Source organism: Pelmatolapia mariae, linkage group LG3_W, assembly GCF_036321145.2.
Source record: "Pelmatolapia mariae isolate MD_Pm_ZW linkage group LG3_W, Pm_UMD_F_2, whole genome shotgun sequence".
NCBI classification, from domain to species: Eukaryota; Metazoa; Chordata; class Actinopteri; order Cichliformes; family Cichlidae; genus Pelmatolapia; species Pelmatolapia mariae.
In genome coordinates, this window is record NC_086229.1 from 52,425,424 (window position 1) to 52,450,776 (window position 25,353).

A 25,353-nucleotide genomic window follows, 5' to 3' on the forward strand; every position below is an offset into this window, starting at 1 on the left:
AGCTTTCAGGGAGTGACAGTGAAGTAGAGGAGTGGATCCCTAAATGAGGTTTGAGGGACACTTAGGAGCTCAGGGGTCAGGGGTCAGTTGGTAAAGTAACTGTGCCTGTGTTTGTGTTAGTGCCCACATAGCAAGCAGGTCTGGCCCGGATCTGGTATCAAGTCGTCACTGCTGGCTGACTTCTGGCATGACAAGACGTATGTCAACCAGATATGTGCCAGGTCTGGCAATGACGCCACTGTTTATGCGATGGCATGCCATATCTCAGCTTGTAGAGCAGGTTACAAACTGATCGGAAGGTTAGTGATTCGATCCCTGGCTCCTCCAGTCTGCATGTCAAGAGTGTGAATGTGTATGAATGTAGTTAGGAAGCACTCAGTTAAGCGAAAGTGGGTGAATGTGGCATGTTGCACTTTGAGTAATCTGGGAGAGTAGAAAAGTGCTATCAGTCCATTCACTGTCTGAACAGAGTTTCGGCATGTTACTTGTGCACTGTTTTGCATGTTCTGGCACATGTTGTTATTGCATGGATTGATTAAGGTCCACATTAGGCCGACATTTGGGGCCAGAGCTGAAACCGTTCTGGGCCAGCACAGGGCCAGCAGTGTGTCTACAACTGGCCCGTGGCTGCACACCACCTACAGATGGCCCACATACTGCAATGAATGACGGCCCTTTGGTGGCCCAGATCAGGTTTGCCAAAGGGAATCTACACATGGGCCAGCACAGGACCACCAGTGTGTCTGAAACTGGCCTTGTGCTGGCCCATGTGTGGGCCACCTCTGGCAAACCAGGTCTGGGCCACCAAAGGGCCGTCATTCTTTGCGGTATGTGGGCCATGTGTAAACACATTGTGTGGGCCTCATCTGGGCCATACCAATTTTGCTGTGTGGGTATGTGTGTGTGTGTGGTCATGTATTACTTGTTGTGGGGACACAAATTTCTTTACACACTCACATTTTGAGGTCTCGCCTACTTTATGGGCACAAATTGCAAGGTAAATCATCAATTTTAGGGTGAAGGCTTGAGTCAGGGTTAAGGTAAGATTCAGGCAGGGACTTGTGATGATTAGAGTCAGGATAAATCTCCAGGAAATTAATGTAAGTTAATGTAATGTCCCCTAAAGTGATGGAAACACAACACGTGTGTGGGTGTGTATGTGTGTGAGTGTGTGTGCGCGTGCGCGCGCGTACATGGGGTTAGGGTCAAATGTTGGATGTATTTTGGTGTTTTATGTTCTGTAAAATGTTTACATTGTTTATTTGTTGTTTATTTATTTGTTCATCCTTGTTGTACTAATACAACTTATTATAGAATAACTTGACATTTTACTACCCTTGTCGCACAGTGTTGCCTTGAGGCAACAAACCAATATCTTTTTGGGGGGGGGCAGGGCGTCAAATTTTATGATTGATATATTGTTAGTGACCCTAACGCTCCCCCAAAATAGGGAAAAATATTTTTTTCCCCCAAAATTAAAAAGTCATGCAGTACGTGACCTGTGCAACAAGACCACATGGTGTACTACAGGAAGTACTGAGGCATTGCATCATGCCTACTTTGGCAGCCAATCTCACAACATGCATTAAGTAGAAAGAGGGCTCGACGAGGATGGGATTCGAACCCACGCGTGCAGAGCACAATGGATTAGCAGTCCATCGCCTTAACCTCTCGGCCACCTCATCTCCCTGACGCTGTGTTTTGCCAGCAGAATTGGGAATTTATTCTGTGAACACGTAGTCTAGATGGACAAAATGCGAGCTGAGCGCTAGTGTATCGACGCAGGGAAATCTACTCCAGATCCCCGACGAGGGGCTGCGTAACACTTTGGTAGAAGCCTGGAGTGATGCTGGCTTCTTCTTTGAGCCTGTTCTTCTTGGGGGTTGCCAGAGTGGATCATCTGCCTCCATCTCACCCTGCCCCTAGCATTCTCCTCTGTCACAGCAACCCTCTTCATGTCCTCCTCCACTAGATCCATGAACTTTCTCATCCGTAGTTTTCTTTTCCTCCTGCCTAGCAGCTCCATATTTTACACCCTTTTCCCAGTATATCTTATATTCCTCCTCTGCACATTTCCAAACCACCGCAGCCTTACCGGTCTAACTTTGTCTCCAAACCGCTCGACCCCAGCTGTCCCTCTGACATAATCAATTCTAATCTTTTTCCATCCTGGACAGTCCCAACATAAAAAACTTACCATCTTCAACTCTCACAACTCCATCTCGGCCTCTTATCTTTTCCTCCGTGCCACAGTCATAAAACAATACATCAGAGCAGTTCTCACCACCGTCCTGTAAAGCTTGCCTTTCACACCTGCTGCTATCCCGGTGTCACAAATCACCCCTTTATTTGGTCTCCACCCACATCTTCCCTTCAAAGTACTCCTTCCCTTGTTAGCACATTACCATTTCCACCCTTAATGACTGTAAACTGCTGTTTCCAGCTTCATCTCTCTGCCTTACCAATTGGTACAAGTCCCTTTCTCCATGCTTAGTGTCAAGGCTCACATTGAACTCACTATGAGGCTTTTCCTTTGCCATTGGTGTAGCACCCCTAGCATTCCTATTTACACGACAACACTACTTTTTCTTTCCCTGCCTTTTCCTTTCAATGCTTCCCCGGAGTGATGACACAAAGCCTTGAAAAGTGAGTATAATGAGTAAAGTCATAGACATAATGGGACAAAACCAATGGATTGGCTACAGAGTATGCTGGAGGGCTGCTCTTGGATGTGGAAAAGGTCCCTGGAGAATGCGGGCATCGATCCCGCTATCTCTCGCATGCAAAGCGAGCGCTCTCCCATTTGAGCTAATTCCCCTTTGTCGGTTGGGGATTGTAGCTTCATCGTGACATATGGACCTTTAACTCTGGGGGCTCTAAAAAGGACACCTCGCCTTCATGGTTTTCTGGGCATGCCAACTACAACAAGACCCTGTGGTAGAATCACTGGGCATACGAGACATTAATGACCAACTCTAGTCTGGGCCCTACACATTATGCTGGGAGCGTGTCACTGTTTGTGGAAGCACCTTTCAGCTGCTTCTGGAGAAAAAAGATGTCAGACTGGACTGGGGGCATTGCTGCGTGACTCTTTGCTGCCATTGGCCAGTATTGTGAAGGTAAGAGGGGAGACAATCACCTCAGATGGACAAACACTGATGAGGTTTAAAGCCAGCGTTAACCTGACAGTACCTGAAAGGTACTCAGAGGAGACGTGCAAATAAACATTTGCCAAAGGAAGCCACATGCGTTCATTTGGAGCACTGACTATTCTGGAAACAAAGTATCTTTTGGCCATTTTATTAGCAGACCATTCTCTTTAACGTGACCTGTGCAACAAGACCACATGGTGTACTATAGGAAGTACTGAGCCAAAGAAGAGCTGAGGCATTGCATCATGCCTACTTTGGCAGCCAATCTCACAACATGCATTAAGTAGAAAGAGGGCTCGACGAGGATGGGATTCGAACCCACGCGTGCAGAGCACAATGGATTAGCAGTCCATCGCCTTAACCTCTCGGCCACCTCATCTCCCTGACGCTGTGCTTTGCCAGCAGAATTGGGAATTTATTCTGTGAACACGTAGTCTAGATGGACAAAATGCGAGCTGAGCGCTAGTGTATCGACGCAGGGAAATCTACTCCAGATCCCCGACGAGGGGCTGCGTAACACTTTGGTAGAAGCCTGGAGTGATGCTGGCTTCTTCTTTGAGCCTGTTCTTCTTGGGGGTTGCCAGAGTGGATCATCTGCCTCCATCTCACCCTGCCCCTAGCATTCGCCTCTGTCACAGCAACCCTCTTCATGTCCTCCTCCACTAGATCCATGAACTTTCTCATCCGTAGTTTTCTTTTCCTCCTGCCTAGCAGCTCCATATTTTACACCCTTTTCCCAGTATATCTTATATTCCTCCTCTGCACATTTCCAAACCACCGCAGCCTTACCGGTCTAACTTTGTCTCCAAACCGCTCGACCCCAGCTGTCCCTCTGACATAATCAATTCTAATCTTTTTCCATCCTGGACAGTCCCAACATAAAAAACTTACCATCTTCAACTCTGACAACTCCATCTCGGCCTCTTATCTTTTCCTCCGTGCCACAGTCATAAAACAATACATCAGAGCAGTTCTCACCACCGTCCTGTAAAGCTTGCCTTTCACACCTGCTGCTATCCCGGTGTCACAAATCACCCCTTTCTTTGGTCTCCACCCACATCTTCCCTTCAAAGTACTCCTTCCCTTGTTAGCACATTACCATTTCCACCCTTAATGACTTAAAACTGCTGTTTCCAGCTTCATCTCTCTGCCTTACCAATTGGTACAAGTCCCTTTCTCCATGCTTAGTGTCAAGGCTCACATTGAACTCACTATGAGGCTTTTCCTTTGGTCTAGCACCCCTAGCATTCTTATTTACACGACAACACTACTTTTTCTTTCCCTGCCTTTTCCTTTCAATGCTTCCCCGGAGTGATGACACAAAGCCTTGAAAAGTGAGTATAATGAGTAAAGTCATAGACATAATGGGACAAAACCAATGGATTGGCTACAGAGTATGCTGGAGGGCTGCTCTTGGATGTGGAAAAGGTCCCTGGAGAATGCGGGCATCGATCCCGCTACCTCTCGCATGCTAAGCGAGCGCTCTCCCATTTGAGCTAATTCCCCTTTGTCGGTTGGGGACTGTAGCTTCATCGTGACATATGGACCTTTAACTCTGGAGGCTCTAAAAAGGACACCTCGCCTTCATGGTTTTCTGGGCATGCCAACTACAACAAGACCCTGTGGTAGAATAACTGGGCATACGAGACATTAATGACAAACTCTAGTCTGGGCCCTACACATTATGCTGGGAGCGTGTCACTGTTTGTGGAAGCACCTTTCAGCTGCTTCTGGAGAAAAAAGATGTCAGACTGGACTGGGGGCATTGCTGCGTGACTCTTTGCTGCCATTGGCCAGTATTGTGAAGGTAAGAGGGGAGACAATCACCTCAGATGGACAAACACTGATGAGGTTTAAAGCCAGCGTTAACCTGACAGTACCTGAAAGGTACTCAGAGGAGACGTGCAAATAAACATTTGCCAAAGGAAGCCACATGCGTTCATTTGGAGCACTGACTATTCTGGAAACAAAGTATCTTTTGGCCATTGTATTAGCAGACCATTCTCTTTAACGTGACCTGTGCAACAAGACCACATGGTGTACTATAGGAAGTACTGAGCCAAAGAAGAGCTGAGGCATTGTATCATGCCTACTTTGGCAGCCAATCTCACAACATGCATTAAGTAGAAAGAGGGCTCGACGAGGATGGGATTCGAACCCACGCGTGCAGAGCACAATGGATTAGCAGTCCATCGCCTTAACCTCTCGGCCACCTCATCTCCCTGACGCTGTGCTTTGCCAGCAGAATTGGGAATTTATTCTGTGAACACGTAGTCTAGATGGACAAAATGCGAGCTGAGCGCTAGTGTATCGACGCAGGGAAATCTACTCCAGATCCCCGACGAGGGGCTGCGTAACACTTTGGTAGAAGCCTGGAGTGATGCTGGCTTCTTCTTTGAGCCTGTTCTTCTTGGGGGTTGCCAGAGTGGATCATCTGCCTCCATCTCACCCTGCCCCTAGCATTCTCCTCTGTCACAGCAACCCTCTTCATGTCCTCCTCCACTAGATCCATGAACTTTCTCATCCGTAGTTTTCTTTTCCTCCTGCCTAGCAGCTCCATATTTTACACCCTTTTCCCAGTATATCTTATATTCCTCCTCTGCACATTTCCAAACCACCGCAGCCTTACCGGTCTAACTTTGTCTCCAAACCGCTCGACCCCAGCTGTCCCTCTGACATAATCAATTCTAATCTTTTTCCATCCTGGACAGTCCCAACATAAAAAACTTACCATCTTCAACTCTGACAACTCCATCTCGGCCTCTTATCTTTTCCTCCGTGCCACAGTCATAAAACAATACATCAGAGCAGTTCTCACCACCGTCCTGTAAAGCTTGCCTTTCACACCTGCTGCTATCCCGGTGTCACAAATCACCCCTTTATTTGGTCTCCACCCACATCTTCCCTTCAAAGTACTCCTTCCCTTGTTAGCACATTACCATTTCCACCCTTAATGACTGTAAACTGCTGTTTCCAGCTTCATCTCTCTGCCTTACCAATTGGTACAAGTCCCTTTCTCCATGCTTAGTGTCAAGGCTCACATTGAACTCACTATGAGGCTTTTCCTTTGCCATTGGTGTAGCACCCCTAGCATTCCTATTTACACGACAACACTACTTTTTCTTTCCCTGCCTTTTCCTTTCAATGCTTCCCCGGAGTGATGACACAAAGCCTTGAAAAGTGAGTATAATGAGTAAAGTCATAGACATAATGGGACAAAACCAATGGGTTGGCTACAGAGTATGCTGGAGGGCTGCTCTTGGATGTCGAAAAGGTCCCTGGAGAATGCGGGCATCGATCCCGCTACCTCTCGCATGCTAAGCGAGCGCTCTCCCATTTGAGCTAATTCCCCTTTGTCGGTTGGGGACTGTAGCTTCATCGTGACATATGGACCTTTAACTCTGGGGGCTCTAAAAAGGACACCTCGCCTTCATGGTTTTCTGGGCATGCCAACTACAACAAGACCCTGTGGTAGAATCACTGTGCATACGAGACATTAATGACCAACTCTAGTCTGGGCCCTACACATTATGCTGGGAGCGTGTCACTGTTTGTGGAAGCACCTTTCAGCTGCTTCTGGAGAAAAAAGATGTCAGACTGGACTGGGGGCATTGCTGCGTGACTCTTTGCTGCCATTGGCCAGTATTGTGAAGGTAAGAGGGGAGACAATCACCTCAGATGGACAAACACTGATGAGGTTTAAAGCCAGCGTTAACCTGACAGTACCTGAAAGGTACTCAGAGGAGACGTGCAAATAAACATTTGCCAAAGGAAGCCACATGCGTTCATTTGGAGCACTGACTATTCTGGAAACAAAGTATCTTTTGGCCATTTTATTAGCAGACCATTCTCTTTAACGTGACCTGTGCAACAAGACCACATGGTGTACTACAGGAAGTACTGAGGCATTGCATCATGCCTACTTTGGCAGCCAATCTCACAACATGCATTAAGTAGAAAGAGGGCTCGACGAGGATGGGATTCGAACCCACGCGTGCAGAGCACAATGGATTAGCAGTCCATCGCCTTAACCTCTCGGCCACCTCATCTCCCTGACGCTGTGCTTTGCCAGCAGAATTGGGAATTTATTCTGTGAACACGTAGTCTAGATGGACAAAATGCGAGCTGAGCGCTAGTGTATCGACGCAGGGAAATCTACTCCAGATCCCCGACGAGGGGCTGCGTAACACTTTGGTAGAAGCCTGGAGTGATGCTGGCTTCTTCTTTGAGCCTGTTCTTCTTGGGGGTTGCCAGAGTGGATCATCTGCCTCCATCTCACCCTGCCCCTAGCATTCTCCTCTGTCACAGCAACCCTCTTCATGTCCTCCTCCACTAGATCCATGAACTTTCTCATCCGTAGTTTTCTTTTCCTCCTGCCTAGCAGCTCCATATTTTACACCCTTTTCCCAGTATATCTTATATTCCTCCTCTGCACATTTCCAAACCACCGCAGCCTTACCGGTCTAACTTTGTCTCCAAACCGCTCGACCCCAGCTGTCCCTCTGACATAATCAATTCTAATCTTTTTCCATCCTGGACAGTCCCAACATAAAAAACTTACCATCTTCAACTCTGACAACTCCATCTCGGCCTCTTATCTTTTCCTCCGTGCCACAGTCATAAAACAATACATCAGAGCAGTTCTCACCACCGTCCTGTAAAGCTTGCCTTTCACACCTGCTGCTATCCCGGTGTCACAAATCACCCCTTTCTTTGGTCTCCACCCACATCTTCCCTTCAAAGTACTCCTTCCCTTGTTAGCACATTACCATTTCCACCCTTAATGACTGTAAACTGCTGTTTCCAGCTTCATCTCTCTGCCTTACCAATTGGTACAAGTCCCTTTCTCCATGCTTAGTGTCAAGGCTCACATTGAACTCACTATGAGGCTTTTCCTTTGCCATTGGTGTAGCACCCCTAGCATTCCTATTTACACGACAACACTACTTTTTCTTTCCCTGCCTTTTCCTTTCAATGCTTCCCCGGAGTGATGACACAAAGCCTTGAAAAGTGAGTATAATGAGTAAAGTCATAGACATAATGGGACAAAACCAATGGGTTGGCTACAGAGTATGCTGGAGGGCTGCTCTTGGATGTGGAAAAGGTCCCTGGAGAATGCGGGCATCGATCCCGCTACCTCTCGCATGCAAAGCGAGCGCTCTCCCATTTGAGCTAATTCCCCTTTGTCGGTTGGGGATTGTAGCTTCATCGTGACATATGGACCTTTAACTCTGGGGGCTCTAAAAAGGACACCTCGCCTTCATGGTTTTCTGGGCATGCCAACTACAACAAGACCCTGTGGTAGAATCACTGGGCATACGAGACATTAATGACCAACTCTAGTCTGGGCCCTACACATTATGCTGGGAGCGTGTCACTGTTTGTGGAAGCACCTTTCAGCTGCTTCTGGAGAAAAAAGATGTCAGACTGGACTGGGGGCATTGCTGCGTGACTCTTTGCTGCCATTGGCCAGTATTGTGAAGGTAAGAGGGGAGACAATCACCTCAGATGGACAAACACTGATGAGGTTTAAAGCCAGCGTTAACCTGACAGTACCTGAAAGGTACTCAGAGGAGACGTGCAAATAAACATTTGCCAAAGGAAGCCACATGCGTTCATTTGGAGCACTGACTATTCTGGAAACAAAGTATCTTTTGGCCATTGTATTAGCAGACCATTCTCTTTAACGTGACCTGTGCAACAAGACCACATGGTGTACTATAGGAAGTACTGAGCCAAAGAAGAGTTGAGGCATTGCATCATGCCTACTATGGCAGCCAATCTCACAACATGCATTAAGTAGAAAGAGGGCTCGACGAGGATGGGATTCGAACCCACGCGTGCAGAGCACAATGGATTAGCAGTCCATCGCCTTAACCTCTCGGCCACCTCATCTCCCTGACGCTGTGTTTTGCCAGCAGAATTGGGAATTTATTCTGTGAACACGTAGTCTAGATGGACAAAATGCGAGCTGAGCGCTAGTGTATCGACGCAGGGAAATCTACTCCAGATCCCCGACGAGGGGCTGCGTAACACTTTGGTAGAAGCCTGGAGTGATGCTGGCTTCTTCTTTGAGCCTGTTCTTCTTGGGGGTTGCCAGAGTGGATCATCTGCCTCCATCTCACCCTGCCCCTAGCATTCGCCTCTGTCACAGCAACCCTCTTCATGTCCTCCTCCACTAGATCCATGAACTTTCTCATCCGTAGTTTTCTTTTCCTCCTGCCTAGCAGCTCCATATTTTACACCCTTTTCCCAGTATATCTTATATTCCTCCTCTGCACATTTCCAAACCACCGCAGCCTTACCGGTCTAACTTTGTCTCCAAACCGCTCGACCCCAGCTGTCCCTCTGACATAATCAATTCTAATCTTTTTCCATCCTGGACAGTCCCAACATAAAAAACTTACCATCTTCAACTCTCACAACTCCATCTCGGCCTCTTATCTTTTCCTCCGTGCCACAGTCATAAAACAATACATCAGAGCAGTTCTCACCACCGTCCTGTAAAGCTCGCCTTTCACACCTGCTGCTATCCCGGTGTCACAAATCACCCCTTTCTTTGGTCTCCACCCACATCTTCCCTTCAAAGTACTCCTTCCCTTGTTAGCACATTACCATTTCCACCCTTAATGACTTAAAACTGCTGTTTCCAGCTTCATCTCTCTGCCTTACCAATTGGTACAAGTCCCTTTCTCCATGCTTAGTGTCAAGGCTCACATTGAACTCACTATGAGGCTTTTCCTTTGCCATTGGTCTAGCACCCCTAGCATTCTTATTTACACGACAACACTACTTTTTCTTTCCCTGCCTTTTCCTTTCAATGCTTCCCCGGAGTGATGACACAAAGCCTTGAAAAGTGAGTATAATGAGTAAAGTCATAGACATAATGGGACAAAACCAATGGATTGGCTACAGAGTATGCTGGAGGGCTGCTCTTGGATGTGGAAAAGGTCCCTGGAGAATGCGGGCATCGATCCCGCTACCTCTCGCATGCTAAGCGAGCGCTCTCCCATTTGAGCTAATTCCCCTTTGTCGGTTGGGGACTGTAGCTTCATCGTGACATATGGACCTTTAACTCTGGAGGCTCTAAAAAGGACACCTCGCCTTCATGGTTTTCTGGGCATGCCAACTACAACAAGACCCTGTGGTAGAATCACTGTGCATACGAGACATTAATGACCAACTCTAGTCTGGGCCCTACACATTATGCTGGGAGCGTGTCACTGTTTGTGGAAGCACCTTTCAGCTGCTTCTGGAGAAAAAAGATGTCAGACTGGACTGGGGGCATTGCTGCGTGACTCTTTGCTGCCATTGGCCAGTATTGTGAAGGTAAGAGGGGAGACAATCACCTCAGATGGACAAACACTGATGAGGTTTAAAGCCAGCGTTAACCTGACAGTACCTGAAAGGTACTCAGAGGAGACGTGCAAATAAACATTTGCCAAAGGAAGCCACATGCGTTCATTTGGAGCACTGACTATTCTGGAAACAAAGTATCTTTTGGCCATTGTATTAGCAGACCATTCTCTTTAACGTGACCTGTGCAACAAGACCACATGGTGTACTATAGGAAGTACTGAGCCAAAGAAGAGCTGAGGCATTGCATCATGCCTACTTTGGCAGCCAATCTCACAACATGCATTAAGTAGAAAGAGGGCTCGACGAGGATGGGATTCGAACCCACGCGTGCAGAGCACAGTGGATTAGCAGTCCATCGCCTTAACCTCTCGGCCACCTCATCTCCCTGACGCTGTGTTTTGCCAGCAGAATTGGGAATTTATTCTGTGAACACGTAGTCTAGATGGACAAAATGCGAGCTGAGCGCTAGTGTATCGACGCAGGGAAATCTACTCCAGATCCCCGACGAGGGGCTGCGTAACACTTTGGTAGAAGCCTGGAGTGATGCTGGCTTCTTCTTTGAGCCTGTTCTTCTTGGGGGTTGCCAGAGTGGATCATCTGCCTCCATCTCACCCTGCCCCTAGCATTCTCCTCTGTCACAGCAAGCCTCTTCATGTCCTCCTCCACTAGATCCATGAACTTTCTCATCCGTAGTTTTCTTTTCCTCCTGCCTAGCAGCTCCATATTTTACACCCTTTTCCCAGTATATCTTATATTCCTCCTCTGCACATTTCCAAACCACCGCAGCCTTACCGGTCTAACTTTGTCTCCAAACCGCTCGACCCCAGCTGTCCCTCTGACATAATCAATTCTAATCTTTTTCCATCCTGGACAGTCCCAACATAAAAAACTTACCATCTTCAACTCTCACAACTCCATCTCGGCCTCTTATCTTTTCCTCCGTGCCACAGTCATAAAACAATACATCAGAGCAGTTCTCACCACCGTCCTGTAAAGCTTGCCTTTCACACCTGCTGCTATCCCGGTGTCACAAATCACCCCTTTCTTTGGTCTCCACCCACATCTTCCCTTCAAAGTACTCCTTCCCTTGTTAGCACATTACCATTTCCACCCTTAATGACTTTAAACTGCTGTTTCCAGCTTCATCTCTCTGCCTTACCAATTGGTACAAGTCCCTTTCTCCATGCTTAGTGTCAAGGCTCACATTGAACTCGCTATGAGGCTTTTCCTTTGCCATTGGTCTAGCACCCCTAGCATTCTTATTTACACGACAACACTACTTTTTCTTTCCCTGCCTTTTCCTTTCAATGCTTCCCCGGAGTGATGACACAAAGCCTTGAAAAGTGAGTATAATGAGTAAAGTCATAGACATAATGGGACAAAACCAATGGATTGGCTACAGAGTATGCTGGAGGGCTGCTCTTGGATGTGGAAAAGGTCCCTGGAGAATGCGGGCATCGATTCCGCTACTTCTCGCATGCAAAGCGAGCGCTCTCCCATTTGAGCTAATTCCCCTTTGGCGGTTAAGGACTGTAGCTTCATCGTGACATATGGACCTTTAACTCTGGAGGCTCTAAAAAGGACACCTCGCCTTCATGGTTTTCTGGGCATGCCAACTACAACAAGACCCTGTGGTAGAATCACTGTGCATACGAGACATTAATGACCAACTCTAGTCTGGGCCCTACACATTATGCTGGGAGCGTGTCACTGTTTGTGGAAGCACCTTTCAGCTGCTTCTGGAGAAAAAAGATGTCAGACTGGACTGGGGGCATTGCTGCGTGACTCTTTGCTGCCATTGGCCAGTATTGTGAAGGTAAGAGGGGAGACAATCACCTCAGATGGACAAACACTGATGAGGTTTAAAGCCAGCGTTAACCTGACAGTACCTGAAAGGTACTCAGAGGAGACGTGCAAATAAACATTTGCCAAAGGAAGCCACATGCGTTCATTTGGAGCACTGACTATTCTGGAAACAAAGTATCTTTTGGCCATTGTATTAGCAGACCATTCTCTTTAACGTGACCTGTGCAACAAGACCACATGGTGTACTATAGGAAGTACTGAGCCAAAGAAGAGCTGAGGCATTGCATCATGCCTACTTTGGCAGCCAATCTCACAACATGCATTAAGTAGAAAGAGGGCTCGACGAGGATGGGATTCGAACCCACGCGTGCAGAGCACAATGGATTAGCAGTCCATCGCCTTAACCTCTCGGCCACCTCATCTCCCTGATGCTGTGTTTTGCCAGCAGAATTGGGAATTTATTCTGTGAACACGTAGTCTAGATGGACAAAATGCGAGCTGAGCGCTAGTGTATCGACGCAGGGAAATCTACTCCAGATCCCCGACGAGGGGCTGCGTAACACTTTGGTAGAAGCCTGGAGTGATGCTGGCTTCTTCTTTGAGCCTGTTCTTCTTGGGGGTTGCCAGAGTGGATCATCTGCCTCCATCTCACCCTGCCCCTAGCATTCGCCTCTGTCACAGCAACCCTCTTCATGTCCTCCTCCACTAGATCCATGAACTTTCTCATTCGTAGTTTTCTTTTCCTCCTGCCTAGCAGCTCCATATTTTACACCCTTTTCCCAGTATATCTTATATTCCTCCTCTGCACATTTCCAAACCACCGCAGCCTTACCGGTCTAACTTTGTCTCCAAACCGCTCGACCCCAGCTGTCCCTCTGACATAATCAATTCTAATCTTTTTCCATCCTGGACAGTCCCAACATAAAAAACTTACCATCTTCAACTCTGACAACTCCATCTCGGCCTCTTATCTTTTCCTCCGTGCCACAGTCATAAAACAATACATCAGAGCAGTTCTCACCACCGTCCTGTAAAGCTCGCCTTTCACACCTGCTGCTATCCCGGTGTCACAAATCACCCCTTTCTTTGGTCTCCACCCACATCTTCCCTTCAAAGTACTCCTTCCCTTGTTAGCACATTACCATTTCCACCCTTAATGACTTTAAACTGCTGTTTCCAGCTTCATCTCTCTGCCTTACCAATTGGTACAAGTCCCTTTCTCCATGCTTAGTGTCAAGGCTCACATTGAACTCGCTATGAGGCTTTTCCTTTGCCATTGGTCTAGCACCCCTAGCATTCTTATTTACACGACAACACTACTTTTTCTTTCCCTGCCTTTTCCTTTCAATGCTTCCCCGGAGTGATGACACAAAGCCTTGAAAAGTGAGTATAATGAGTAAAGTCATAGACATAATGGGACAAAACCAATGGATTGGCTACAGAGTATGCTGGAGGGCTGCTCTTGGATGTGGAAAAGGTCCCTGGAGAATGCGGGCATCGATCCCGCTACCTCTCGCATGCAAAGCGAGCGCTCTCCCATTTGAGCTAATTCCCCTTTGTCGGTTGGGGACTGTAGCTTCATCGTGACATATGGACCTTTAACTCTGGATGCTCTAAAAAGGACACCTCGCCTTCATGGTTTTCTGGGCATGCCAACTACAACAAGACCCTGTGGTAGAATCACTGTGCATACGAGACATTAATGACCAACTCTAGTCTGGGCCCTACACATTATGCTGGGAGCGTGTCACTGTTTGTGGAAGCACCTTTCAGCTGCTTCTGGAGAAAAAAGATGTCAGACTGGACTGGGGGCATTGCTGCGTGACTCTTTGCTGCCATTGGCCAGTATTGTGAAGGTAAGAGGGGAGACAATCACCTCAGATGGACAAACACTGATGAGGTTTAAAGCCAGCGTTAACCTGACAGTACCTGAAAGGTACTCAGAGGAGACGTGCAAATAAACATTTGCCAAAGGAAGCCACATGCGTTCATTTGGAGCACTGACTATTCTGGAAACAAAGTATCTTTTGGCCATTGTATTAGCAGACCATTCTCTTTAACGTGACCTGTGCAACAAGACCACATGGTGTACTATAGGAAGTACTGAGCCAAAGAAGAGCTGAGGCATTGCATCATGCCTACTTTGGCAGCCAATCTCACAACATGCATTAAGTAGAAAGAGGGCTCGACGAGGATGGGATTCGAACCTACGCGTGCAGAGCACAGTGGATTAGCAGTCCATCGCCTTAACCTCTCGGCCACCTCATCTCCCTGACGCTGTGTTTTGCCAGCAGAATTGGGAATTTATTCTGTGAACACGTAGTCTAGATGGACAAAATGCGAGCTGAGCGCTAGTGTATCGACGCAGGGAAATCTACTCCAGATCCCCGACGAGGGGCTGCGTAACACTTTGGTAGAAGCCTGGAGTGATGCTGGCTTCTTCTTTGAGCCTGTTCTTCTTGGGGGTTGCCAGAGTGGATCATCTGCCTCCATCTCACCCTGCCCCTAGCATTCTCCTCTGTCACAGCAACCCTCTTCATGTCCTCCTCCACTAGATCCATGAACTTTCTCATCCGTAGTTTTCTTTTCCTCCTGCCTAGCAGCTCCATATTTTACACCCTTTTCCCAGTATATCTTATATTCCTCCTCTGCACATTTCCAAACCACCGCAGCCTTACCGGTCTAACTTTGTCTCCAAACCGCTCGACCCCAGCTGTCCCTCTGACATAATCAATTCTAATCTTTTTCCATCCTGGACAGTCCCAACATAAAAAACTTACCATCTTCAACTCTGACAACTCCATCTCGGCCTCTTATCTTTTCCTCCGTGCCACAGTCATAAAACAATACATCAGAGCAGTTCTCACCACCGTCCTGTAAAGCTCGCCTTTCACACCTGCTGCTATCCCGGTGTCACAAATCACCCCTTTCTTTGGTCTCCACCCACATCTTCCCTTCAAAGTACTCCTTCCCTTGTTAGCACATTACCATTTCCACCCTTAATGACTTAAAACTGCTGTTTCCAGCTTCATCTCTCTGCCTTACCAATTGGTACAAGTCCCTTTCTCCATGCTTAGTGTCAAGGCTCACATTGAACTCACTATGAGGCTTTTCCTTTGCCATTGGTCTAGCACCCCTAGCATTCTTATTTACACGACAACACTACTTTTTCTTTCCCTGCCTTTTCCTTTCAATGCTTCCCCGGAGTGATGACACAAAGCCTTGAAAAGTGAGTATAATGAGTAAAGTCATAGACATAATGGGACAAAACCAATGGATTGGCTACAGAGTATGCTGGAGGGCTGCTCTTGGATGTGGAAAAGGTCCCTGGAGAATGCGGGCATCGATCCCGCTACCTCTCGCATGCTAAGCGAGCGCTCTCCCATTTGAGCTAATTCCCCTTTGTCGGTTGGGGACTGTAGCTTCATCGTGACATATGGACCTTTAACTCTGGGGGCTCTAAAAAGGACACCTCGCCTTCATGGTTTTCTGGGCATGCCAACTACAACAAGACCCTGTGGTAGAATCACTGTGCATACGAGACATTAATGACAAACTCTAGTCTGGGCCCTACACATTATGCTGGGAGCGTGTCACTGTTTGTGGAAGCACCTTTCAGCTGCTTCTGGAGAAAAAAGATGTCAGACTGGACTGGGGGCATTGCTGCGTGACTCTTTGCTGCCATTGGCCAGTATTGTGAAGGTAAGAGGGGAGACAATCACCTCAGATGGACAAACACTGATGAGGTTTAAAGCCAGCGTTAACCTGACAGTACCTGAAAGGTACTCAGAGGAGACGTGCAAATAAACATTTGCCAAAGGAAGCCACATGCGTTCATTTGGAGCACTGACTATTCTGGAAACAAAGTATCTTTTGGCCATTGTATTAGCAGACCATTCTCTTTAACGTGACCTGTGCAACAAGACCACATGGTGTACTATAGGAAGTACTGAGCCAAAGAAGAGCTGAGGCATTGCATCATGCCTACTTTGGCAGCCAATCTCACAACATGCATTAAGTAGAAAGAGGGCTCGACGAGGATGGGATTCGAACCCACGCGTGCAGAGCACAATGGATTAGCAGTCCATCGCCTTAACCTCTCGGCCACCTCATCTCCCTGACGCTGTGCTTTGCCAGCAGAATTGGGAATTTATTCTGTGAACACGTAGTCTAGATGGACAAAATGCGAGCTGAGCGCTAGTGTATCGACGCAGGGAAATCTACTCCAGATCCCCGACGAGGGGCTGCGTAACACTTTGGTAGAAGCCTGGAGTGATGCTGGCTTCTTCTTTGAGCCTGTTCTTCTTGGGGGTTGCCAGAGTGGATCATCTGCCTCCATCTCACCCTGCCCCTAGCATTCGCCTCTGTCACAGCAACCCTCTTCATGTCCTCCTCCACTAGATCCATGAACTTTCTCATCCGTAGTTTTCTTTTCCTCCTGCCTAGCAGCTCCATATTTTACACCCTTTTCCCAGTATATCTTATATTCCTCCTCTGCACATTTCCAAACCACCGCAGCCTTACCGGTCTAACTTTGTCTCCAAACCGCTCGACCCCAGCTGTCCCTCTGACATAATCAATTCTAATCTTTTTCCATCCTGGACAGTCCCAACATAAAAAACTTACCATCTTCAACTCTGACAACTCCATCTCGGCCTCTTATCTTTTCCTCCGTGCCACAGTCATAAAACAATACATCAGAGCAGTTCTCACCACCGTCCTGTAAAGCTCGCCTTTCACACCTGCTGCTATCCCGGTGTCACAAATCACCCCTTTATTTGGTCTCCACCCACATCTTCCCTTCAAAGTACTCCTTCCCTTGTTAGCACATTACCATTTCCACCCTTAATGACTTAAAACTGCTGTTTCCAGCTTTATCTCTCTGCCTTACCAATTGGTACAAGTCCCTTTCTCCATGCTTAGTGTCAAGGCTCACATTGAACTCACTATGAGGCTTTTCCTTTGCCATTGGTCTAGCACCCCTAGCATTCTTATTTACACGACAACACTACTTTTTCTTTCCCTGCCTTTTCCTTTCAATGCTTCCCCGGAGTGATGACACAAAGCCTTGAAAAGTGAGTATAATGAGTAAAGTCATAGACATAATGGGACAAAACCAATGGATTGGCTACAGAGTATGCTGGAGGGCTGCTCTTGGATGTGGAAAAGGTCCCTGGAGAATGCGGGCATCGATCCCGCTACCTCTCGCATGCTAAGCGAGCGCTCTCCCATTTGAGCTAATTCCCCTTTGTCGGTTGGGGACTGTAGCTTCATCGTGACATATGGACCTTTAACTCTGGAGGCTCTAAAAAGGACACCTCGCCTTCATGGTTTTCTGGGCATGCCAACTACAACAAGACCCTGTGGTAGAATCACTGTGCATACGAGACATTAATGACAAACTCTAGTCTGGGCCCTACACATTATGCTGGGAGCGTGTCACTGTTTGTGGAAGCACCTTTCAGCTGCTTCTGGAGAAAAAAGATGTCAGACTGGACTGGGGGCATTGCTGCGTGACTCTTTGCTGCCATTGGCCAGTATTGTGAAGGTAAGAGGGGAGACAATCACCTCAGATGGACAAACACTGATGAGGTTTAAAGCCAGCGTTAACCTGACAGTACCTGAAAGGTACTCAGAGGAGACGTGCAAATAAACATTTGCCAAAGGAAGCCACATGCGTTCATTTGGAGCACTGACTATTCTGGAAACAAAGTATCTTTTGGCCATTTTATTAGCAGACCATTCTCTTTAACGTGACCTGTGCAACAAGACCACATGGTGTACTATAGGAAGTACTGAGCCAAAGAAGAGCTGAGGCATTGCATCATGCCTACTTTGGCAGCCAATCTCACAACATGCATTAAGTAGAAAGAGGGCTCGACGAGGATGGGATTCGAACCCACGCGTGCAGAGCACAATGGATTAGCAGTCCATCGCCTTAACCTCTCGGCCACCTCATCTCCCTGACGCTGTGTTTTGCCAGCAGAATTGGGAATTTATTCTGTGAACACGTAGTCTAGATGGACAAAATGCGAGCTGAGCGCTAGTGTATCGACGCAGGGAAATCTACTCCAGATCCCCGACGAGGGGCTGCGTAACACTTTGGTAGAAGCCTGGAGTGATGCTGGCTTCTTCTTTGAGCCTGTTCTTCTTGGGGGTTGCCAGAGTGGATCATCTGCCTCCATCTCACCCTGCCCCTAGCATTCGCCTCTGTCACAGCAACCCTCTTCATGTCCTCCTCCACTAGATCCATGAACTTTCTCATCCGTAGTTTTCTTTTCCTCCTGCCTAGCAGCTCCATATTTTACACCCTTTTCCCAGTATATCTTATATTCCTCCTCTGCACATTTCCAAACCACCGCAGCCTTACCGGTCTAACTTTGTCTCCAAACCGCTCGACCCCAGCTGTCCCTCTGACATAATCAATTCTAATCTTTTTCCATCCTGGACAGTCCCAACATAAAAAACTTACCATCTTCAACTCTGACAACTCCATCTCGGCCTCTTATCTTTTCCTCCGTGCCACAGTCATAAAACAATACATCAGAGCAGTTCTCACCACCGTCCTGTAAAGCTCGCCTTTCACACCTGCTGCTATCCCGGTGTCACAAATCACCCCTTTATTTGGTCTCCACCCACATCTTCCCTTCAAAGTACTCCTTCCCTTGTTAGCACATTACCATTTCCACCCTTAATGACTTAAAACTGCTGTTTCCAGCTTTATCTCTCTGCCTTACCAATTGGTACAAGTCCCTTTCTCCATGCTTAGTGTCAAGGCTCACATTGAACTCACTATGAGGCTTTTCCTTTGCCATTGGTCTAGCACCCCTAGCATTCTTATTTACACGACAACACTACTTTTTCTTTCCCTGCCTTTTCCTTTCAATGCTTCCCCGGAGTGATGACACAAAGCCTTGAAAAGTGAGTATAATGAGTAAAGTCATAGACATAATGGGACAAAACCAATGGGTTGGCTACAGAGTATGCTGGAGGGCTGCTCTTGGATGTGGAAAAGGTCCCTGGAGAATGCGGGCATCGATCCCGCTACCTCTCGCATGCTAAGCGAGCGCTCTCCCATTTGAGCTAACTCCCCTTTGTCGGTTGGGGACTGTAGCTTCATCGTGACATATGGACCTTTAACTCTGGGGGCTCTAAAAAGGACACCTCGCCTTCATGGTTTTCTGGGCATGCCAACTACAACAAGACCCTGTGGTAGAATCACTGTGCATACGAGACATTAATGACAAACTCTAGTCTGGGCCCTACACATTATGCTGGGAGCGTGTCACTGTTTGTGGAAGCACCTTTCAGCTGCTTCTGGAGAAAAAAGATGTCAGACTGGACTGGGGGCATTGCTGCGTGACTCTTTGCTGCCATTGGCCAGTATTGTGAAGGTAAGAGGGGAGACAATCACCTCAGATGGACAAACACTGATGAGGTTTAAAGCCAGCGTTAACCTGACAGTACCTGAAAGGTACTCAGAGGAGACGTGCAAATAAACATTTGCCAAAGGAAGCCACATGCGTTCATTTGGAGCACTGACTATTCTGGAAACAAAGTATCTTTTGGCCATTGTATTAGCAGACCATTCTCTTTAACGTGACCTGTGCAACAAGACCACATGGTGTACTATAGGAAGTACTGAGCCAAAGAAGAGCTGAGGCATTGCATCATGCCTACTTTGGCAGCCAATCTCACAACATGCATTAAGTAGAAAGAGGGCTCGACGAGGATGGGATTTGAACCCACGCGTGCAGAGCACAATGGATTAGCAGTCCATCGCCTTAACCTCTCGGCCACCTCATCTCCCTGACGCTGCGTTTTGCCAGCAGAATTGGGAATTTATTCTGTGAACACGTAGTCTAGATGGACAAAATGCGAGCTGAGCGCTAGTGTATCGACGCAGGGAAATCTACTCCAGATCCCCGACGAGGGGCTGCGTAACACTTTGGTAGAAGCCTGGAGTGATGCTGGCTTCTTCTTTGAGCCTGTTCTTCTTGGGGGTTGCCAGAGTGGATCATCTGCCTCCATCTCACCCTGCCCCTAGCATTCTCCTCTGTCACAGCAACCCTCTTCATGTCCTCCTCCACTAGATCCATGAACTTTCTCTTCCGTAGTTTTCTTTTCCTCCTGCCTAGCAGCTCCATATTTTACACCCTTTTCCCAGTATATCTTATATTCCTCCTCTGCACATTTCCAAACCACCGCAGCCTTACCGGTCTAACTTTGTCTCCAAACCGCTCGACCCCAGCTGTCCCTCTGACATAATCAATTCTAATCTTTTTCCATCCTGGACAGTCCCAACATAAAAAACTTACCATCTTCAACTCTGACAACTCCATCTCGGCCTCTTATCTTTTCCTCCGTGCCACAGTCATAAAACAATACATCAGAGCAGTTCTCACCACCGTCCTGTAAAGCTCGCCTTTCACACCTGCTGCTATCCCGGTGTCACAAATCACCCCTTTATTTGGTCTCCACCCACATCTTCCCTTCAAAGTACTCCTTCCCTTGTTAGCACATTACCATTTCCACCCTTAATGACTTAAAACTGCTGTTTCCAGCTTTATCTCTCTGCCTTACCAATTGGTACAAGTCCCTTTCTCCATGCTTAGTGTCAAGGCTCACATTGAACTCACTATGAGGCTTTTCCTTTGCCATTGGTCTAGCACCCCTAGCATTCTTATTTACACGACAACACTACTTTTTCTTTCCCTGCCTTTTCCTTTCAATGCTTCCCCGGAGTGATGACACAAAGCCTTGAAAAGTGAGTATAATGAGTAAAGTCATAGACATAATGGGACAAAACCAATGGATTGGCTACAGAGTATGCTGGAGGGCTGCTCTTGGATGTGGAAAAGGTCCCTGGAGAATGCGGGCATCGATCCCGCTACCTCTCGCATGCTAAGCGAGCGCTCTCCCATTTGAGCTAATTCCCCTTTGTCGGTTGGGGACTGTAGCTTCATCGTGACATATGGACCTTTAACTCTGGAGGCTCTAAAAAGGACACCTCGCCTTCATGGTTTTCTGGGCATGCCAACTACAACAAGACCCTGTGGTAGAATCACTGTGCATACGAGACATTAATGACCAACTCTAGTCTGGGCCCTACACATTATGCTGGGAGCGTGTCACTGTTTGTGGAAGCACCTTTCAGCTGCTTCTGGAGAAAAAAGATGTCAGACTGGACTGGGGGCATTGCTGCGTGACTCTTTGCTGCCATTGGCCAGTATTGTGAAGGTAAGAGGGGAGACAATCACCTCAGATGGACAAACACTGATGAGGTTTAAAGCCAGCGTTAACCTGACAGTACCTGAAAGGTACTCAGAGGAGACGTGCAAATAAACATTTGCCAAAGGAAGCCACATGCGTTCATTTGGAGCACTGACTATTCTGGAAACAAAGTATCTTTTGGCCATTGTATTAGCAGACCATTCTCTTTAACGTGACCTGTGCAACAAGACCACATGGTGTACTATAGGAAGTACTGAGCCAAAGAAGAGCTGAGGCATTGTATCATGCCTACTTTGGCAGCCAATCTCACAACATGCATTAAGTAGAAAGAGGGCTCGACGAGGATGGGATTCGAACCCACGCGTGCAGAGCACAATGGATTAGCAGTCCATCGCCTTAACCTCTCGGCCACCTCATCTCCCTGACGCTGTGTTTTGCCAGCAGAATTGGGAATTTATTCTGTTAACACGTAGTCTAGATGGACAAAATGCGAGCTGAGCGCTAGTGTATCGACGCAGGGAAATCTACTCCAGATCCCCGACGAGGGGCTGCGTAACACTTTGGTAGAAGCCTGGAGTGATGCTGGCTTCTTCTTTGAGCCTGTTCTTCTTGGGGGTTGCCAGAGTGGATCATCTGCCTCCATCTCACCCTGCCCCTAGCATTCTCCTCTGTCACAGCAACCCTCTTCATGTCGTCCTCCACTAGATCCATGAACTTTCTCATCCGTAGTTTTCTTTTCCTCCTGCCTAGCAGCTCCATATTTTACACCCTTTTCCCAGTATATCTTATATTCCTCCTCTGCACATTTCCAAACCACCGCAGCCTTACCGGTCTAACTTTGTCTCCAAACCGCTCGACCCCAGCTGTCCCTCTGACATAATCAATTCTAATCTTTTTCCATCCTGGACAGTCCCAACATAAAAAACTTACCATCTTCAACTCTGACAACTCCATCTTGGCCTCTTATCTTTTCCTCCGTGCCACAGTCATAAAACAATACATCAGAGCAGTTCTCACCACCGTCCTGTAAAGCTCGCCTTTCACACCTGCTGCTATCCCGGTGTCACAAATCACCCCTTTCTTTGGTCTCCACCCACATCTTCCCTTCAAAGTACTCCTTCCCTTGTTAGCACATTACCATTTCCACCCTTAATGACTTTAAACTGCTGTTTCCAGCTTCATCTCTCTGCCTTACCAATTGGTACAAGTCCCTTTCTCCATGCTTAGTGTCAAGGCTCACATTGAACTCGCTATGAGGCTTTTCCTTTGCCATTGGTCTAGCACCCCTAGCATTCTTATTTACACGACAACACTACTTTTTCTTTCCCTGCCTTTTCCTTTCAATGCTTCCCCGGAGTGATGACACAAAGCCTTGAAAAGTGAGTATAATGAGTAAAGTCATAGACATAATGGGACAAAACCAATGGATTGGCTACAGAGTATGCTGGAGGGCTGCTCTTGGATGTGGAAAAGGTCCCTGGAGAATGCGGGCATCGAACCCGCTACCTCTCGCATGCAAAGCGAGCGCTCTCCCATTTGAGCTAATTCCCCTTTGTCGGTTGGGGACTGTAGCTTCATCGTGACATATGGACCTTTAACTCTGGAGGCTCTAAAAAGGACACCTCGCCTTCATGGTTTTCTGGGCATGCCAACTACAACAAGACCCTGTGGTAGAATCACTGTGCATACGAGACATTAATGACCAACTCTAGTCTGGGCCCTACACATTATGCTGGGAGCGTGTCACTGTTTGTGGAAGCACCTTTCAGCTGCTTCTGGAGAAAAAAGATGTCAGACTGGACTGGGGGCATTGCTGCGTGACTCTTTGCTGCCATTGGCCAGTATTGTGAAGGTAAGAGGGGAGACAATCACCTCAGATGGACAAACACTGATGAGGTTTAAAGCCAGCGTTAACCTGACAGTACCTGAAAGGTACTCAGAGGAGACGTGCAAATAAACATTTGCCAAAGGAAGCCACATGCGTTCATTTGGAGCACTGACTATTCTGGAAACAAAGTATCTTTTGGCCATTGTATTAGCAGACCATTCTCTTTAACGTGACCTGTGCAACAAGACCACATGGTGTACTATAGGAAGTACTGAGCCAAAGAAGAGCTGAGGCATTGCATCATGCCTACTTTGGCAGCCAATCTCACAACATGCATTAAGTAGAAAGAGGGCTCGACGAGGATGGGATCCGAACCCACGCGTGCAGAGCACAATGGATTAGCAGTCCATCGCCTTAACCTCTCGGCCACCTCATCTCCCTGACGCTCTGCTTTGCCAGCAGAATTGGGAATTTATTCTGTGAACACGTAGTCTAGATGGACAAAATGCGAGCTGAGCGCTAGTGTATCAACGCAGGGAAATCTACTCCAGATCCCCGACGAGGGGCTGCGTAACACTTTGGTAGAAGCCTGGAGTGATGCTGGCTTCTTCTTTGAGCCTGTTCTTCTTGGGGGTTGCCAGAGTGGATCATCTGCCTCCATCTCACCCTGCCCCTAGCATTCTCCTCTGTCACAGCAACCCTCTTCATGTCGTCCTCCACTAGATCCATGAACTTTCTCATCCGTAGTTTTCTTTTCCTCCTGCCTAGCAGCTCCATATTTTACACCCTTTTCCCAGTATATCTTATATTCCTCCTCTGCACATTTCCAAACCACCGCAGCCTTACCGGTCTAACTTTGTCTCCAAACCGCTCGACCCCAGCTGTCCCTCTGACATAATCAATTCTAATCTTTTTCCATCCTGGACAGTCCCAACATAAAAAACTTACCATCTTCAACTCTGACAACTCCATCTCGGCCTCTTATCTTTTCCTCCGTGCCACAGTCATAAAACAATACATCAGAGCAGTTCTCACCACCGTCCTGTAAAGCTCGCCTTTCACACCTGCTGCTATCCCGGTGTCACAAATCACCCCTTTCTTTGGTCTCCACCCACATCTTCCCTTCAAAGTACTCCTTCCCTTGTTAGCACATTACCATTTCCACCCTTAATGACTTTAAACTGCTGTTTCCAGCTTCATCTCTCTGCCTTACCAATTGGTACAAGTCCCTTTCTCCATGCTTAGTGTCAAGGCTCACATTGAACTCACTATGAGGCTTTCCCTTTGCCATTGGTCTAGCACCCCTAGCATTGTTATTTACACGACAACACTACTTTTTCTTTCCCTGCCTTTTCCTTTCAATGCTTCCCCGGAGTGATGACACAAAGCCTTGAAAAGTGAGTATAATGAGTAAAGTCATAGACATAATGGGACAAAACCAATGGATTGGCTACAGAGTATGCTGGAGGGCTGCTCTTGGATGTGGAAAAGGTCCCTGGAGAATGCGGGCATCGATCCCGCTACCTCTCGCATGCAAAGCAAGCGCTCTCCCATTTGAGCTAATTCCCCTTTGTCGGTTGGGGACTGTAGCTTCATCGTGACATATGGACCTTTAACTCTGGAGGCTCTAAAAAGGACACCTCGCCTTCATGGTTTTCTGGGCATGCCAACTACAACAAGACCCTGTGGTAGAATCACTGTGCATACGAGACATTAATGACCAACTCTAGTCTGGGCCCTACACATTATGCTGGGAGCGTGTCACTGTTTGTGGAAGCACCTTTCAGCTGCTTCTGGAGAAAAAAGATGTCAGACTGGACTGGGGGCATTGCTGCGTGACTCTTTGCTGCCATTGGCCAGTATTGTGAAGGTAAGAGGGGAGACAATCACCTCAGATGGACAAACACTGATGAGGTTTAAAGCCAGCGTTAACCTGACAGTACCTGAAAGGTACTCAGAGGAGACGTGCAAATA

At 47.5% G+C, this 25,353-nt stretch overlaps 15 non-coding genes across 15 annotated transcripts; all 15 read right to left on the reverse strand.

The window, feature by feature from the left end:
• Window positions 1–1,603: 1,603 nt before the first annotated feature.
• On the reverse strand, window positions 1,604–1,685 carry trnas-gcu (transfer RNA serine (anticodon GCU)). Its single transcript has one exon. It is a non-coding gene; the product is annotated as a tRNA-Ser (tRNA).
• Window positions 1,686–3,449: 1,764 nt separating this feature from the next.
• trnas-gcu (transfer RNA serine (anticodon GCU)) lies at window positions 3,450–3,531 on the reverse strand. Its single transcript has one exon. It is a non-coding gene; the product is annotated as a tRNA-Ser (tRNA).
• Window positions 3,532–5,289: 1,758 nt separating this feature from the next.
• trnas-gcu (transfer RNA serine (anticodon GCU)) lies at window positions 5,290–5,371 on the reverse strand. Its single transcript has one exon. It is a non-coding gene; the product is annotated as a tRNA-Ser (tRNA).
• A 1,748-nt stretch (window positions 5,372–7,119) lies between these two features.
• On the reverse strand, window positions 7,120–7,201 carry trnas-gcu (transfer RNA serine (anticodon GCU)). Its single transcript has one exon. It is a non-coding gene; the product is annotated as a tRNA-Ser (tRNA).
• Window positions 7,202–8,965: 1,764 nt separating this feature from the next.
• Window positions 8,966–9,047, reverse strand: trnas-gcu (transfer RNA serine (anticodon GCU)). Its single transcript has one exon. It is a non-coding gene; the product is annotated as a tRNA-Ser (tRNA).
• Window positions 9,048–10,811: 1,764 nt separating this feature from the next.
• trnas-gcu (transfer RNA serine (anticodon GCU)) lies at window positions 10,812–10,893 on the reverse strand. Its single transcript has one exon. It is a non-coding gene; the product is annotated as a tRNA-Ser (tRNA).
• A 1,764-nt stretch (window positions 10,894–12,657) lies between these two features.
• On the reverse strand, window positions 12,658–12,739 carry trnas-gcu (transfer RNA serine (anticodon GCU)). The gene has a single exon. It is a non-coding gene; the product is annotated as a tRNA-Ser (tRNA).
• A 1,764-nt stretch (window positions 12,740–14,503) lies between these two features.
• Window positions 14,504–14,585, reverse strand: trnas-gcu (transfer RNA serine (anticodon GCU)). Its single transcript has one exon. It is a non-coding gene; the product is annotated as a tRNA-Ser (tRNA).
• A 1,764-nt stretch (window positions 14,586–16,349) lies between these two features.
• trnas-gcu (transfer RNA serine (anticodon GCU)) lies at window positions 16,350–16,431 on the reverse strand. Its single transcript has one exon. It is a non-coding gene; the product is annotated as a tRNA-Ser (tRNA).
• Window positions 16,432–18,195: 1,764 nt separating this feature from the next.
• Window positions 18,196–18,277, reverse strand: trnas-gcu (transfer RNA serine (anticodon GCU)). Its single transcript has one exon. It is a non-coding gene; the product is annotated as a tRNA-Ser (tRNA).
• A 1,060-nt stretch (window positions 18,278–19,337) lies between these two features.
• trnaa-agc (transfer RNA alanine (anticodon AGC)) lies at window positions 19,338–19,410 on the reverse strand. Its single transcript has one exon. It is a non-coding gene; the product is annotated as a tRNA-Ala (tRNA).
• A 631-nt stretch (window positions 19,411–20,041) lies between these two features.
• trnas-gcu (transfer RNA serine (anticodon GCU)) lies at window positions 20,042–20,123 on the reverse strand. The gene has a single exon. It is a non-coding gene; the product is annotated as a tRNA-Ser (tRNA).
• A 1,764-nt stretch (window positions 20,124–21,887) lies between these two features.
• Window positions 21,888–21,969, reverse strand: trnas-gcu (transfer RNA serine (anticodon GCU)). The gene has a single exon. It is a non-coding gene; the product is annotated as a tRNA-Ser (tRNA).
• A 1,060-nt stretch (window positions 21,970–23,029) lies between these two features.
• On the reverse strand, window positions 23,030–23,102 carry trnaa-ugc (transfer RNA alanine (anticodon UGC)). Its single transcript has one exon. It is a non-coding gene; the product is annotated as a tRNA-Ala (tRNA).
• Window positions 23,103–23,733: 631 nt separating this feature from the next.
• trnas-gcu (transfer RNA serine (anticodon GCU)) lies at window positions 23,734–23,815 on the reverse strand. The gene has a single exon. It is a non-coding gene; the product is annotated as a tRNA-Ser (tRNA).
• Between the last annotated feature and the right edge of the window lie 1,538 nt (window positions 23,816–25,353).